The sequence below is a fragment of the Brachyhypopomus gauderio genome, chromosome 20, assembly GCF_052324685.1.
Source record: "Brachyhypopomus gauderio isolate BG-103 chromosome 20, BGAUD_0.2, whole genome shotgun sequence".
In the NCBI taxonomy this organism is placed as follows: Eukaryota; Metazoa; Chordata; class Actinopteri; order Gymnotiformes; family Hypopomidae; genus Brachyhypopomus; species Brachyhypopomus gauderio.
The window spans coordinates 6,095,636-6,113,415 of record NC_135230.1 but is presented as its reverse complement, the minus strand read 5'-3'; the positions used below and the strand labels follow the sequence as shown (position 1 = coordinate 6,113,415).

At 40.4% G+C, this 17,780-nt stretch overlaps 1 protein-coding gene across 1 annotated transcript in view; it reads right to left on the bottom strand.

The window, feature by feature from the left end:
• elfn1b (extracellular leucine-rich repeat and fibronectin type III domain containing 1b) overlaps positions 1-1,392 on the bottom strand; it is an 82,520-nt gene extending 81,128 nt beyond the window's left edge. The window contains exon 1 of the mRNA XM_076983299.1: positions 1,054-1,392. The gene's annotated coding sequence lies outside the window, so the exon portion shown is untranslated. The remainder of the gene's footprint in view (positions 1-1,053) is intronic.
• Positions 1,393-17,780: the final 16,388 nt, after the last annotated feature.

The window sequence follows — 17,780 nt, the reverse complement described above, 5'->3', positions numbered from 1 at the left end:
AATAGGAGGAATCGTCGCGTCTGAATGTTGTCAGAGTTTAGGCCATGCACTGAAACAATGTGAATGTTATGGAACGTATGGGTTGAGCGTTAAATAGTTTAGAAAACTAGCGAAGAATCCCTTCGCAGGCGGTCTACAATATTTCATGTTTTGGCGGCCATCCCATTGGTCAAGGCTAATAAGTTAGAGGATGCAGTAATAGATTTTTTTTTTCTCAAGCCGGCCGGGCGCCGTCCATGGTACTGAAACGACTCATGCAGGGTTTGGTATTAACTAGTGCGCCGGTGCAATAACCTCTGTTCTCTGCTGAACAGTTTTGGAACTTTATGACTGTCTCGTATTTTTTGTGAAAGCGTTGGGAAAACATATATGCGTGACTGGAGATGAAACACGTGAGAGTTAGATTTAAACACTTTCGATCTATCTCTAGCACATTTTGCAGCTCAGGTACGAGTGATAAGTATGTGTTGCAATCAGATGGTCCATGGCGGAAACATCCCGCTGAACTGAAAAATAAACGCGCACGTCTTTCTGACATTTATCCAGCGCTTTCGTTTGATATGTCATGCATTGCAATTGCCGGCGCAACGTGCCGAGGCTACATAAAACATTTCACAAAATCTCTGACTCACAGCTAAAGAAAAAATATATCTGTCAGATCTGCTCGTGTGACTAGTTCAGATTATAAATTGATCGATAGGTTTTTGAAGACAGGTCTGGTTGGTATGATCTGGTTCAGACGCACAGAAATAACTTTGAATACTAATTTCCTCATGTCCTTTTATCGAGCGACCCTGGTCAAGGGGTTTCAAGGGGAAACTAAATGCTTTTTTTTTCGTACGACGGAGAGAAAACGTGCAAAAAATGGGCAAAGAGCTCCGCTTCCGTTTTACCCCCTTGTAATCGATTGAGATGAACAGAAAGGGCTCTATCGCTGCCAATAACGCCATTGATATGATCAATACTGTACTAATAAAACGCGTGCTGTCACACCAAAATCGGTAAAAACCTCAACAAGACAATATGAATATTCGGATCCCCAGTGAACCTTACCTTTATCGATCTAGTGTCAGAAGCTCAGGTGACGTCCGGACGCCGAACATGAGACGCGACGCTTGAGCGTGAAGCCCTCTGTTGATCTCGTTCACGTGAGACGCGGGTATATGAAGATCGAACTGCGAAATCCAGCACTGCGTATGGTCGGGGTACAGTCTATAAAACCTACAGCTGGGACTCACCGCTGCGGCAGCGACAAATCTCCCGGACCCTTGCAGCACACATTGATTAATTGTAGACTAAACTGTGATTGAGAGTTCGGATATTTTTTCCGGTGTTTATTCCGCTGGATGCCATAGAGAGCGCCTGGTTCTCATCGCAAGCGGTTGGACTAAGCCATCCAGCCCTTCAGCCAGTGAGATCGTAGCGAGTTTGCTCGCGCACACACGCACGTACGCACGCACGCACGCACGCGCGCGCGCGCACGCACGCACGCACACACACACACACACACACACACACACACACACACACACACACACGGAGAGAGAGAGAGAGAGAGAGAGAGAGAGAGTAGGAGAGACATTGCTTTTTACTCTTTGATTCCCTTTTCATCATTTGACAGTTGTAATACCATTTTGATGCAATAACATGCCATTGTCAGTTGTAATTGACAATTGAAATGACAATACTTTGTCACTGTGGTTGGGGTTCAATGGTGCTTTCATTTGAACTGCCAGGCCCTGCACTGACACTCAGTAATGACCCTGTCTGGGCTGCACAGTCATGTTTCTTTATTTGTGACCTGGAGTGGCATCAGGCCAAACACATACCACAAGCAAACGATGGTCATGCCATCAGCATGCCAAACTCTCCACATTCTTGCCTTAAAAAGCTCAATTTGGCCGGGCGATATCATCTATGCATAAATAGTCCAATACAATAGTGTAAAATTTCTGTTTTTAAAAAGTACATTTTTAAATCAAATTAGAACTACGTTGTCATAAAACCTTTGGACATTTAGTTCCCGCTGCAAAACTCACGTCCTCCTCCTGAGTTTGACCATTATAATGATGTGAAAGAAAATGTGATTTCAGGTTTAAAATGGTTGCCAGGACAGGTTTCAAAGTTATTTGAAAGATAATAATCCTTCAAAAAACATTCTGGCAAGTCCATTAAACTGAGTTTCTTCACTTTCATAACAACATGCAATGAATTCAAGTGTGTATATACATTTCTCAGGGTGACATTAAGAAGATAGGATTGAGTTATCCTGACAAATACCCTTATTTAATGGACAACAAATAAACATACTTACTTCTACGCTACCAACAGGGTTTAATGAAGAACATTTGCAGACATTTGCAGAACAATTTGGTATTTGAAAAGTTTATTTAACATTTGAAAAGTTTTAAGCATTTGTACTGTTACTGTGAAATTGTAAATGTTTAAAAATACATCGGAGGACGAATTGTGTTCACGTTGGGAACAATGGAAAGAAAGCAGTTCTGGCCTAGTAGAAAACAGAATAAAGATCAAAATGTTACAGGACAAAGAGAGGGCAAAAAAATGAAGAAAGATAAAAAATAGTTTGAAGGACACGGAAGGGTAAGAGAGGACAGAGGATGTGAGCAGGAACCGCGCGTGTTGCTGTTCTGACCTGTCATTCTTTGTCTTGTCCTGGCGTGCGTCTGCATGTGTTCTCTGGCGTGGAGTTGAACAGCAGCACTTTGTACTTGAAGACTCATTTAAATAATTTACTTACTCATCAGTTGGCACTGACTTGCGAGAAGCTGAGACGGACGCTCGCACGCACACGCAAACACGAGCGCGTGAAAAACACAAGAACACTTGTGAATCTGCTCACCTATTATACCTAGAGTGAATACAAATGCAAAACACAATGTTTATGCCTTAAAATACTGAGAGTGGAAAATCTAAAATCTTGCTTGTAATATAGCAATTAGGGCAAGTTGTAGACAGACAGACAGACAGACAGATAAGAGACTACCATTGCCAATGACAGTATGAGGATAATCATTCGTTTGATGTTGATATGTTTGCCTGTGAAGCTAGCTACTACATCCCTTTTGAGCAGATGCTTCAGTATCATGAGAAGGTGGAACATGCTTAGAAGATAGGCCCGATTCTTTGTACATGAGCTAATAGATGCTAACAGAATCTCAGCCTCCTTCCCACCAAGCCAAGCCAATTATAGCCAGCTACAATCGTGCAAACCTGGCCATGAATGCCTAAGGCATCGTCTGTGGAATTAAAAATTCCTAAAAGGCAAAGGTTCCTCTTCCATTCAGATACGTCACTCCAAACCTGCATGTTCTCTCCTCTATGTATTCTTCTGTTTATTAATCTCCCTTACTGTTGGTAAAACCATATAAGCAAGACTGACTGTTGAATATAGCATTTATATTAGGCTTTGGGATGTGAGCAGTATACTGTTTAGTTCTTTCATTATTATACTGAGAGAAGTATCCCCTGGTGTAAGACACAAAGCAAGGCGAAATGGAAGCGTGTGGGAGCTTTAGTGGGGTAAATCTGTTTATCATAGTTATCGTCAAGGCCAGGGGCCAGGAAATACGAACCTGAAACATTAGTAAGAGCAAAACAAAAACCAAACATAATAATGAAAGAGGAGACTAAAGCAACCAAGAGAAAGAGCAGGGAAATTGGGACATCATAAAACGTTTAGTAATGTGTAAAATGGCACCAAAACTTTACATGAATGAATGAATGTTCGATTTATATAGCGCCTTTCCAGATTCCCAAGGCGCTTTACAATTTAACACAGGTACAAGTCACAGACAATCACACACACACCGGCGAGAAGCGGCAGCCAATTGCGCACAGCGTACTCTCTACCGGAAGCCACAGCCCCCTGGGGGACTGAATGGGGTGCAGGAAGGGGAGAGAGGACAGACCCTAGTGGCAAAGCACCATCCACCACTGGGCATACAAGCACACGCACACAGACACAGACACTACTTTTTATTGAACATAGAGACACAGACACACACTCAGGGAGAATTTTTTGTTGACTGCCAATTTACCTAACCTCCATGTTTTTGGACTGTGGGAGGAAACCGGAGATCCCGGAGGAAACCCACGCAAACACAGGGAGAACATGGAAACTCCACTCAGATAGGGACTTGAACCCAAGACCCCAGTGCTGAGAGGCAAACGTGCTAACCACCAAGCCACCGTGTTGCCGTGTTGCTCTGTCATAGCCAAGACAGAGGCCTAATGCGACAGGCCTAAAGGGTCTTGTAGGAAGCATAGGGGTCTGTAATCATTGGCGACAGGTTAGTGTTTTTGTGAAGGTGTGATGGCTCAGTGTTACACCCGCTGAGGAGACTCTGGTGATAGGAGACTCTATAGTTCGGCACGTGAAAGTAGCTGTAGCTGTAGGGGCACCAGCGGTTACAGTCAGCTGTTTACCGGGAGCCAGAGCGCCGGACATTAGTGGCAACCTTAGACTGTTAGCTCATAGGAGGTTTTCTAGGATAGTGATTCATGTAGGGGCCAACGATATACGTCTGCGGCAGTCAGAGGTGACTAAGGCTAATGTTAAAGAGGTGGTTAAATTAGCCCAGACGATGTCCGATGCCGTAATCTGCTCTGGCCCCATCCCAATGCGGCGCGGTGATGAGCAGTACAGCAGGCTCACGTCGCTAAACCGCTGGATGTCCAAGTGGTGTTCAGAAAATCAAGTGGGCTTTATTAATAATTGGGAAGAGTTCGAGGGCAAGCCTGGTCTTTTAGGCAGGGACGGTGTCCACCCCACCCGGGATGGCGCTGCCCTGTTATCTTGCAGCATAGCCCATAGCCTGTTAGTTAGTCGGCAGAGTAGCACTAGGAGCTGCTGACTGTCCAGGGTCGCGACCAGGCCGCAGACTAACGGGTTAAACCTGTCTGCGAGCTGCTTAGAGGCGTCACCAAGTTCCCTTAGGATTGAGACTGTGTCTGTGCCCCGGGTTAAACTAAATCATAAGAAAATAGTCCGCCCGAAGTTTTTAACTAATATTCAGACTTCACATCAAATTATTACAACCTATATGACCGATCTGAAAATTGGATTAATCAATATTCGATCGCTCAACTCAAAAGCAGTTTTTGTAAATGAACTTATAACAGACCAGAAAATTGATATTCTTTGTCTAACTGAAACGTGGGTTCAATCTGGTGATTATTTAACTCTAAACGAAGCCACTCCTGTGGGATATAGTTATATACATAGACCTAGACTGTCAGGCAGAGGAGGTGGAATATGTATAATCTATCGTGATTGTTTAGAAATTCATCAGAAATACTTAGATATCTCAAACTCATTTGAGATGCAGTCTATTAATGTAATTAGTCCATCTGAAAATAAAAGTACATTCTCCCTAACTAATGTATACAGACCACCAGGGCCTTACTCAGATTTCTTAAACGATTTCACCGATTTTGCAGCAAATTTAGCAGTATGTAGTGACAAAATAATAATGGTAGGAGACTTTAACATACACTTTGATAATGCGGAGGATCCACTGACAAGGGCTTTTACTTCTATATTGAACTCTGTCGGCATTAAACAAAACGTAGTAGGACCTACACATTATCGAAATCATACCCTAGATCTAATATTAACACTGGGTATCGACGTAGATAATATAAACATACTCCCGCAAACCGTAGCGATCTCCGATCATTATTTAGTAAAATTCGATTTTCACCTTAACATAAATACCCGCCCGTCTCCTCGGCAGTGTATAAAGCGCTCAATAAATTCAACAACAGCAATACAGTTTATTGAAACCCTCCCTGACTTAACTGCTTTAGCCCACTCGCCATCCGATCCAGGAGAGTTAGATAGTCTAACCGACTACTTAGAGAATACCTGCAGATCAGCTCTAGATATAGTAGCTCCACTAAAATATAAAAAAGCTAGATCCAAAAAGCTCGCCCCATGGTACACCGACCAAACTAGAAACTTAAAACAAATAGCACGTAAATTAGAGCGGAAATGGCGATCTACTAAATTGGAAGTATTCCACTGTGCCTGGAAGGATAGCATTATTGACTACAAACGGGCACTCACTAAAGCACGCTCAGCATACTTAGCCTCACTGATAGAGAAAAATAAAAACAATCCTAGATTTCTTTTTAATACTATTTCTAAACTTACAAAAAATCAAGCAGGCACAGAACCTCAGATTCCAGTAAACCTCACTAGTAATGTATTTATAGATTTCTTTGATAATAAAATAGAGAATATTAGACAAAATATAAAACCCTTTATTAGCAATACAACTGGTATGTCATCTGGTTTGGTTGATATTGATTTAAATTACATACCAGGAGAAAAACTTGATGCTTTTCATCCACTCCCAAAATCAGAATTAGAGAAAATAATTTCTTCCTTAAATTGTACTACCTGCACATTAGACTCAGTTCCCTCAAAGTTATTAAAAGAGGTATTACCAGCTGTAACTGAACCTCTTCTAACTATAGTTAACTCATCCATTACAATAGGTCACATGCCCAAATCATGTAAATTAGCAATTATCAAACCTCTGATCAAGAAACCAAATCTTGATCCGACTGTGCTGTCTAATTATAGACCCATTTCAAACACATCATTTATATCTAAGATCATAGAAAAAGCTGTTGCCCAGCAATTATGCCTATATCTGTATAGGAATAACACATTTGAAAAGTTCCAATCTGGTTTTAGGCCCCATCACAGTACTGAAACAGCATTAGTTAAAGTAACAAATGATCTCCTCCTTGCATCAGATCAAGGCTATGTATCACTGTTAGTGCTTCTTGATCTTAGTGCAGCTTTCGACACAATTGATCATAGGATCTTGCTAGAAAGGTTAGAACGCTGGGTTGGAGTCTCAGGCACAGCCCTTTCATGGTTTCAGTCTTACTTAACAAATCGCTATCAGTTTGTAGAGCTCAATAATATTTCATCCAAACGTACAATGGTTAAATATGGGGTCCCGCAAGGCTCCATCTTAGGACCACTATTATTTACATTATATATGCTACCATTGGGCACAGTTATAAACAAACATGGTGTCAATTTTCACTGCTATGCGGATGACACTCAACTTTACATATCAGCCAAACCCGATGACAAACTCAGTTTAGGAAAAATTGAGGCCTGTGTAAGAGATATTAAATGCTGGATGTCTCTAAACTTCCTACAATTAAATGAGGACAAAACAGAAGTTCTCCTTGTGGGCCCTAAGGCCGCAAGACAGAAAATTCCTAATTTAATGCTTAATCTTGCAGACTGTCCCATTACACCTGGCACAGTAGCCAAAAACCTAGGCGTCATACTCGACTCCGACCTATCATTTGATAAATATATAGATAATACTACTAGGATAGCTTTTCTACATCTCCGCAACATTGCCAAATTAAGAAATGCATTATCACAGGATGATGCAGAAAAATTGGTGCACGCCTTTGTTAGCTCTAGACTAGACTACTGCAATTCACTACTGTCAGGATGTTCAAATAAGAATCTAAATAAACTTCAAGTAGTTCAAAATGCCGCAGCTAGGGTTCTGACCAGAACTAGAAAATTTCAGCATATTAGACCAGTCCTATCAGCCCTGCATTGGCTCCCAGTTAAATTTCGTATTGATTTTAAAATTCTATTATTAGCATACAAAGCACTACACGGGCTTGCTCCTGAATACCTCCAGGAACTTATTTCCTACTATGAACCCCCACGTCAACTAAGATCACAGGGTGCTGGTCTGTTATTAGTTCCACAAATTAACAAGGTAACAGCAGGGGGAAGAGCCTTTTCTTATAAGGCCCCCCAGCTTTGGAATAATCTTCCTAAATGTGTCCGGGACTCTGACACAGTCACAATCTTTAAATCTAGGTTGAAAACCCACTTATTTAGTCTAGCGTTTGATAATTAATATCCCCCTTAGATAAAGGTACAGATCCAGGGGTTCATAGACGAAGGGTTTTATGGTAGACTGGGGTGCTGGTGCTGTCATCCTGTCACTGCTCGTGGTCACTCAAGTTTGTTGACAGTGCAGTGGACGGATGCCATTGTCTCAGAATGCCCCCAAGCCTATGTTACCTTCTGGTTCTGCCTTTTTTTAGCTAGGCTGTAATAATTTAACTTAGTGCCGGAGTTGCTGCCACACTCCAGAAATGTTTATAATTTTACCTGTCCCGTATATGTCCTCATACAGAGCTAATTTTCCCTGTTTCATTTCTCCACATGGCTGCCCGCCTGCTTGAGGAATAATGAGATGAGGAGAGACAAGCGATCCATCCTGGCCGGCCACCTCCTGCCTAACCGGATGCCTACACCATGATGGACATTATTACATCTTTTTCGGTCTAAATGGACATTATTGCATCTTTTACATTCTGTCTACATTCTGTCTATATTGTTGTTGTTGTCATGGTGACCGGTGTCGGCCAGAGGAGGATGGGTTCCCCCCCTGAGTCTTGGTTCCTCTCAAGGTTTCTTCCTCATGCAAAAAACTAGGGAGTTTTTCCTTGCCACTGTCGCCTTTGGCTTGCTCACTGGGGGCTAGGACTCGGCACTTGTAAAGCTGCTTTGCGACAACAACTGTTGTAAAAAGCGCTATATAAATAAAATTTGATTGATTGATTGATTGGTGAAGGCCATCATCAGCACCAGTACTTCTATTCAGGCCATGCTAGCACACCAACCTCGGTGTACTGCCCATTTTACGACTCTGCAAAAGCTTATATTTCACCACTACTCCTTTAGGCCCAATTTCCCTAAAGAAAAGTAAACAATGTCCTAGCTGTCAGCATATATACCTCTGCACCTTCATTCCTACAGCTTGTGAGGAGCCAAGAGAATTTTCTGCTAAACAAGACTTCTACACAACACAACTGTTTTGTTGCCTCTGTTCTCCATTAAATAATAGCTCTTTGTTTAGCAGGCAGATTATTGGTACCCCGATTAGCTTCTCCTGTGCTTTCAGAGTCCCGTGAATATTGCAAGTAAACTGTTTTACAAATTAAATTCATTTAGGGGTGTTGTGCATGAGGCTTTGTCTTCCCACCAAATCAGCCCGGTCCTAATCCTCGCTGCTTGCCTGAACACCGCAGAGATGGAACAGAACCACTTCTAAAAACACTTCTTGCTCTTTAGCCTGTTAAACATCAGCATTTTTTTACAAGCCCACAGTTGCGTTTACCGTGACAAGCCAAACCGAGTGATTTCCTGGAGGATGATCGACCTCCTGGTTCGTATCCACACTGTGTGAGCTCGGGAAGAGGCCTATTATCACCGATGGGCAGATACCATCAGCTGAGAAGAGGCCATCGCAGACATCCAATCAGCCAGCCGTACTCTTGACTGGGAAACCTGATGCCCGCAGAGAGCCTGTTAAAGGGCTTGTGTGTGTAGATTAGACGGAGCCCCACGTTAGAGGACTAGAAGATTTCTTTGATGCAGCCACCACCTTGGTATAGCACACTATATATGATACGTGTGATATGTTGTCCTCTTGGGTTAAGTGTGCTTAACTATTCACATGCTATGCCAGTCGCTTGATTGACCAATGCATGTTAAGAGGTTTGCCAAATAGATGGACTAGGGTGAAACCATGTGTGCAAGGCAAGAAGATAAGATGTCACATTCGATTTAACATTCAGATTCTGTCCAGTCATGGTTTAGGTAGTTTCATGTAACATTCAGATTTTGTCCAGTCATGGTTTAGGTAGTTCCATGTAACATTCAGATTCTGTCCAGTCATGGTTTAGGTAGTTCCATATAACATTCAGATTCTGTCCAGTCATGGTTTAGGTAGTTCCATTTAACATTCAGATTTTGTCCAGTCATTGTTTAGGTATTTCCATGTAACATTCAGATTCTGTCCAGTCATGGTTTAGGTAGTTCCATGTAACATTCAGATTCTGTCCAGTCATGGTTTAGGTAGTTCCATGTAACATTCAGATTCTGCTCATTCATGGTTTAGGTAGTTCCATGTAACATTCAGATTCTGTCCAGTCATGGTTTAGGTAGTTCCATGTAACATTCAGATTCTGCTCATTCATGGTTTAGGTAGTTCCATGTAACATTCAGATTCTGTCCAGTCATGGTTTAGGTAGTTCCATGTAATATTCAGATTTTGTCCAGTCATGGTTTAGGTAGTTCCATGTAACATTCAGATTCTGTCCAGTCATGGTTTAGGTAGTTCCATGTAACGTTCAGATTCTGTGCAGTCATGGTTTAGGTAGTTCCATGTAACGTTCAGATTTTGTCCAGTCATTGTCTAGACTACATGGGTCAACTGTTCACCTCATACCTAGTGGGTACAATGCTCATCAGATTGCTGTCTTAATGAATTATGTCACTCCCTAAAAGCCAAATAACTAATTCAGTTGCTAAATAGATGCAGTGTTCATGTGGCATCATACAGTGTTTACCCAAAGTAATGGAACAGTGCAGTTACAGCTGGTAAACTCAAGCAGTTAGGATTAAAGATAAATCTAACACAACCTTACAGAATGTCACATCTTATTTGCTCTTTCCACTTTATTGTAAAAAAAACACTCAGTATTAATTCAAACAGTTAACTGGGAATGATGGTATTGGCAAACAGTTAGACAAATGACACCTAAATGAGACAGGGTAGGAGTGAGTGAGTGAGTGAACACGGTTTATTAAACAGATCACCAGACAATAAGTAAATGATCCAAGACAACAGTAAACAGAAACAGAACACAACCGTATACATCTTTGGCACAATGAACATAGTACAGTGTAAGTTTGTTGGCGGGCAAATATGGTGAGTCAGGAATGGGGACCTGTGAACTTAAATAGGCAGAGACAAATGTTTCTAAAACATTGTCTCTAGAAGCTGTGAGTTACTGGCATCCTCATCATTTTCTGAGATTCTTATATATATACGGTAAATCTCTTTTAAGATGTATATTAGGCCTATATGTATTTTTCTTCTTTTAAATGCTGATTTTATTTTTAGTAAATGTGTTTTCTAATTAAGCATTTTGGAAAGTTTGCTTAAAAAGCTCTTTTTGTAATTCAAATATTTATTTGTTTGTGTATACATATTTTAAACATTAGTTTGACCAAGCTACCAAGTTTGTGCAAATATTATTACAATAAATTGTTGCAATTAACACAAATACAATAAATAAAATAAACACAAACATAAGACTAGATTAGGGAAATTCCCAAATGTTCTTACTCCTCTTTCAAGGTGCCTATCTGTCTATCTCTCTATCTGCCTGTCTATCTGTCTGTCCTCTCTGTCTCTCTCATGCTGTCTCTGTCCATTTTTAATGGTTTCTAGAGTAAAAAAGAAGGATGATGGTGTCAGGTGTCTTGCAGCATCAAGATTTATCACCTAATCCTAACCATAAACCTAACCCTAACCCTGACCTAACATAACCCTAAACCTAACCCTAACCCTAACCTAACATAACTGTCACGTTACGGTCCCCGAACCCTCCCTTTGGGCGTTTGTTTACGTTGTCTGCGTCTGATCGTCTTCGTCTGTGTATCTCCGTGGTTGCGGGTGCGTCTTGTGATAATCCGTCTCACCTGTGGCTCGTCTCGTCATCACGTGGAGGTTTATGTGGTTTGTCTATTTAATGTGCGTTCGTGTGGTGTCCTGTGCTCGTCGTTGTCTAAACGTTCGTTGCAAACGTGTGTTTTGTGTATGTGCTATCCGCGCTTCGTTATATTTGTGCAATAAACGTGACATTCGTCAGTCGCAAGGACTCGTGCCTCGTCCTTCAGCCAGACACCGACGTTACAATAACCCTAAACCTAACCCTAACCCTGACCTAACATAACCCTAAACCTAACCCTAACCCTGACCTAACATAACCCTAAACCTAACCCTAACCCTGACCTAACATAACCCTAAACCTAACCCTATCTCATGCTGGACTGTTGATCAACTTTCATATCTTGCATACCTACACTTCAGTTCTGAGCTCTTTATTATTTATCATGTGCCCTAGCTGATATAATAAAACCCCTTGCATGGTGCCACCCGATGGTTCATACCATCATTATTTTTGTAACTACAATATATCTACTGAATATTGTGCCATAAGTTTAAAAGTTGTTGTACGGTTAACTTATACCTGCAGTCCTCAGGGTAGAGGACGGCTCTGCGTGTTTTCTGCATACCGATGAAAAGCAAATGTTATTAATTAATTCCCTATTAGTTATTAATTACTCTAGCACTATGGGGCATATGGGTTTAACAGTGAAGGGTTCAGAATGGTGATATGAGGGAAGTGTACAAGATATACCCTAAACTTGAAAGTATAATTTGCAACCTGGTATTCACCACCACTTAAGTAGACTACGTACCACTTAAGTAGACTACGAACTACTTAAGTAGATTACGTACCACAATTGCTGTTTTGAGGTCATGTGGATAAATTGCCTGTTTCTTGTTGAAAACACCTGTTAATGTGCTGAAACTTATTTAATTAAACACAGGTATTATATTTGCACCACTATGTTATAGAAGCATGGTATACTCTTTGAACTTGATCGCTGACTGTGCTAATCTTTTTTGGCAATGATTTGAGCAGTAAGTAATGTTGTCGTCACATTACATTTCTTTGAGAGATCTCAGATGATGTGTGATAGAGTTGTTTTTGTGAATGTCACTGAAGTCTGAGATGTAAGAATTCCCTGCGAGATCCATGACACTATTAATCATTTCCTTTCCGTCTTTTTTTTAAACAGTCTGGTGAACGTTTACCTTCTCCCCACCCCCCATCTATCATTTCCTTACAGCGCTTTCGAAGTGTCGTTTTAGTCTTGAAATGTAGATTTTATACCTCTTGTGGGCGTTTTCTAGGCCTGGGGCAGTGTTGGTTTCTTGATTTTCAGAAGAGTTGCAGTTTAGAATTAAAGTCAAGTAAGGTGTCACAAGAAGAGTGTGTGAAAGGAGTAGATGGCTGAAAAAGCCCTGAATCTGACTACAGATCCTGCACTGAGATACTACTTAGCTACAGTATGCATGTGCCTGGAGGCTCCACCCTTACTTTACAAGACTACCAAGCTGCTTTGATCTTGTGCAGTATGTATAACGTCCCACTTTTAGACACCCTAGAGTCAGTCGTCTCACAGCGTACACTGTGAGTTTAGACAGCAGTATCTGACCACTGTGGTGTCTTCTACTACAGTATAGGGAACTGATCTGAACCAAAGCAAAGTGGGATGAGAAAACATTCATGTGAATATGAATATGCATTTTTAAATTAAACATCCTAGAAATTCATTTTCCAACTTTAACAACAAACCCCCCCCCCCCCCCCCCCCCCCCCCCCCCACAGGTCTAGCGAGTGATCAATGAGAGTTGAAAGACGTTCACTCCTGAGACGTTCAGCGAGATATTCACAAGTGGAGAAATCCCCAAAGGAAATTTGCTTGTAGCAAATCCTTCTGCAGTACACACATGTGACACCACCACCACCCTTTTTATTCACACTCCAAGCATTTAAAATACAGTGTGTGTGGAGGAGGGATTTCTCCAGGTATCTTCAAACACCGTTTTTCTTCAGCTGACTTCTTTTTTTTTTTTAGAATATTCCAGCAATTATAGCCTAATATCTTATTGTTGCATTGGTATCATGAGTGCTGATTACCACGGATTGTAATTTCAGCGCATTACCCTGCCAGAAAAATCTAATGACTCAGAATGAAATCCAAAAGGCCATTTGTGTATACTCCTCAACATGACCTCAGATTTACATTATACGCATCTTCAGAGAGAAGGAGCACAAAAGACTTCCCCCATGTCACAATATAAAAGTCCCCAAAGTCTTTTTTGTTGCTGTGATTCAAAAAACAAACAAACAAACAAACACGCACGCGCACACATACACACATACACACACACACACACACACACACACACACACACACACACACACACACACACACACACACAAAAACAATCTAAAGAAGCCTCATCCTGACTGACAGGTAATTTCTAAGACAGTAAACCCAGTGTACGCCAAGGTCACCCTCTTTAATAGTGACGCTCCTGAAGGGTTGTGTTTCCTACGCACACACCTCTACGTTTAAGAGTGAGATCATACATCACAACAGAACTCGTTTTACTTCATTTTATTTCTTTTTCATGATTAGATTAGATTGTAGCGCCCCCCCCCCACCACCCCCCCATCCTATCTACCTACTTCATGCAAATGAGTCTTTAGTGAGTCTCTGCTTTTAATATTACCACTCTTACCTTAGTTTAGTAATGTTGGGCAAATCTATTACCATCTCTCACTTAAATGTCCCCAAACCAGATATTATCAGGGTTTGGCACACTCAGCAGTCTAAAAACCACAGAAAATCATATAGGAATCCATGCTTACTGATACAGAGACTTAGGAACAGCTGTGCTTGAGGTTAGGCATGAGTTTAGCAGAAACATCTGATCTTACAGTTCTGTGAATTTCAATGAAATAACTATTGCACATTGTAAATCCCAATTGTTTGTGGCTCTCAACAATAATCCGATGACTGGTTCAAACTGGTTAAAGCCAAACCAGATGATATATATCACACACATGTCCCTGTGCTCACAGGAAACCTATTGTTTCTCAAGGCCTTACATGAAATGTAAAAAAATGATCTGCTGTTCAACCTTCAACCTCCCCCCCCCACTCCCCACAAATGATATTAAAGATACAATAGCTTCCCAAATGGTATTAAAGATACAATAGCTTCCCAAATGGTATTAAAGATACAATAGCTGGGTGGATTGCCCTGGAATCATATCTTTTTGCAGCCTGCAGACTACTCTACATAAAGCCAGCTCGACAGCTTGGTTTCACAATCAGTTGTGAAGAACATTTATTTTCATGCCAATAATGCAGCCTGTTTCCCCCGGAGGTTGCATCTGAACTCTCTGATGTTAAAGGCATATCTGTCCGATGACAAAGTGTTGACCGTCCATGTTCTCTGTTCAGTATGACAGTATGTCAGAATCTGCTGCTTCTAACGGCTGTTTGAGCAGCCTGTGTGGACATGTGTGGCTCATGCAGACACAGTGATGAGTTACAAATATCCAAATGATTCTTCATAAAAAGTGTTCTTTATGATTATGCACTTGGATTCTGCTACCATTCTTTTAAATGGTTTTCAGCAAAGAAATGAACGTTTCTTTGCTGACGTTTCCCTGTAATTCATGGCAATTGGTCTAATGCTATACATCAACCCATTGACAGAATCAATCAAAACACCTACAATGCAAATAGGGCTTGAATAAATTATATAGTGTGTGCAGCCAGACAGAAAATAGCAATTGGTTAAAATCTCCATCACACCAGCACTCTGATATGGAATGATATGTCATGTTTGTAAGTCACTCTTTAGTCTGCATTACCACATGTAACATTAATATGATTCTCATAGTTCAAGCAGGTCTTGGGGAAATAATTACCTTCATGTTAATGTATATGTACAAGACCAATGAGTTGCTCACTACTAAAAATGATATTCCTGAGCACGGACAGGAAAGACCTGATTGCAGTTTTTTTTTCTCAATCTGCCATCTGGATGCCCTTAAAAACGTTGCTTTGCAATTTGCTGTTCTACATGAAAATCACAGTCCACTTCAAGTCATCAAGTGGAGTTAATAATTCACCTGGATTTAAGCTTGTGGCTTTATTTAACTTGACATGAACTCAACTGCAAGGACGATTCAGACACACACGTCTTCACTTCAAGCTTACTTCTTCATATCAGTCTTATCCCACTGTAGTTTTATATCAATCTTATCCCACTGAAGTTTTATGGACCCATCAGGGAATTACAAAATATATTTGCCTCATGACGTTATTCAATATTTCACTAATTATAATATCAAATTATATATGAATGTCATTTATCAATGATCAAATATTGATTTAACTACGATATCATAAAGAACCAAATTTTAACTCAATAGTAAATATTGTTGGACCCCTTCAAGTGTGCAGCAACAAGAAAGTAAACTGCGCTGTAGTACTCTGCAGGGATGAGGTTTCAGAGAAGGGAGCTGCAGTATGACTGAAAGGTGTGTGTGTGTGTGTGTGTGTGTGTGTGTGTGTGTGTGTGTGTGTGTGTGTGTGTGTGTGTGTGTGTGTGTGTGTGTGTGTGTGTGTATGTTATAATATCCTTGATGTGAGACTCAGGGACCTGTGTCTGTCTCATTTTCTTTCTATGGCCACCACTCTCCAGGCAAAAGCCATTAATGATATAATGATATCTCTAGAGAAAGAGGGAGCATGACTGTATCAAATAGCTCAGTTTGACTGCTGAAGGACTTTTATTTTTATCTGTACTGCCTTATTTATCAACAAGCAGAACTTACCATACCGTATATGTATAATTTACATATATAGTATATATATATATATATATATATATATATATATATATATATATATATATATATATATATATATATATATATATATATATATATATATATATATATATTTATATATATATATATATACTCCCTGGAACAAGATGGTGTGGAAGTGTTCATATTAGTAGATACTGAAGATTTCTAGCCTTATCTTGTTTCTTGGGTTTATTTATTTTGTATATTTTGCTCAAATTGATTTATTTGGGAACGCCGAAAGCTAATGAGACAATGTCCAGACAAGGAACAAGCACAAATAAAGCTGGATTAAGAACCTTGAAATCATTCTGCGTAGGAGTGTAAGACTTAAAGCAGACTTTACTGCAAGACACTTACGGGTTTCTTAGCAGCATGGCACCAGGGAAGAAGTCAAATTCAGAAATGATTAAAGTGAGTAGGAAAGTGAATATCAGTCGTATCCTTGTGAGAAGAGACACAAACACTTGAAGGAAACTGACTTGTTGCCCCTCTGTGTGAACCCCGAGTTAGAAAGGCTCACATTTAAAAATGGGTTAACTTCCATTTTATTTTGTGTAAACATGTACCTTGTGCACAGACCTCTCCTCTGTTTCATACACACACTCATTCTCTCGGCTTTCTGTCTGTGACACTATTGAGTACTCTATAGCAGATGTGACCTTCTGTGACTGCAATTAACCTTTACATAGCATACGCTCTCTCTCTCTATCTGTGTGTGTGTTTGTGTGTGTGTGTGTGTGTGTGTGTGGGCGTGTGTGTGTGTGTGTGTGTGTGTGTGTGTGTGTGTGTGTGTGTGTGTGTGTGTGTGTGTGTGTGTGTGTGTGTGTGTGTGTGTGTGTGTGCGTGTGTATTGGCTGAGTGGGAATTCTCAATGAAAATAACCTTTCATGCATAATTAGTAAATATATCTATTTTAACACCATTCTATGGTTTCAATGCATAGGGGTGATAAAATAAATATCCATATCATAATTATTTCGTGCAATGACATAATCTATAAAGTATATAACATTTATTGATTGGGCTAATTGTTAACTCTAGTAAATGTTAACGGTAATAAATTTTAGTGACTCAGTGCTTGGTCAGCAAGATAATGCTCTTCCCAACAAACCGATGTATATGCTAATGTATGAAAGCATTTGCCAGTGCTTAAGTGAACAATATTGCTCTTTTGTAAGGTCTGTGGGTGTTCTGGTCACACATTTACAATTCTCTTGGATTTAATTACTGGTAACATTAAGCTTTATAGTATTTCAAGCATTTGTTTGATTTTATGCTTCCCACTAAAAAAAAGGAGCTTAGGTGTAGGAATACATTGCCAAAGAAAGAGCACAGTAAAGTTAAAATGATTAGTGTAGATTACTGCAGTGCCGA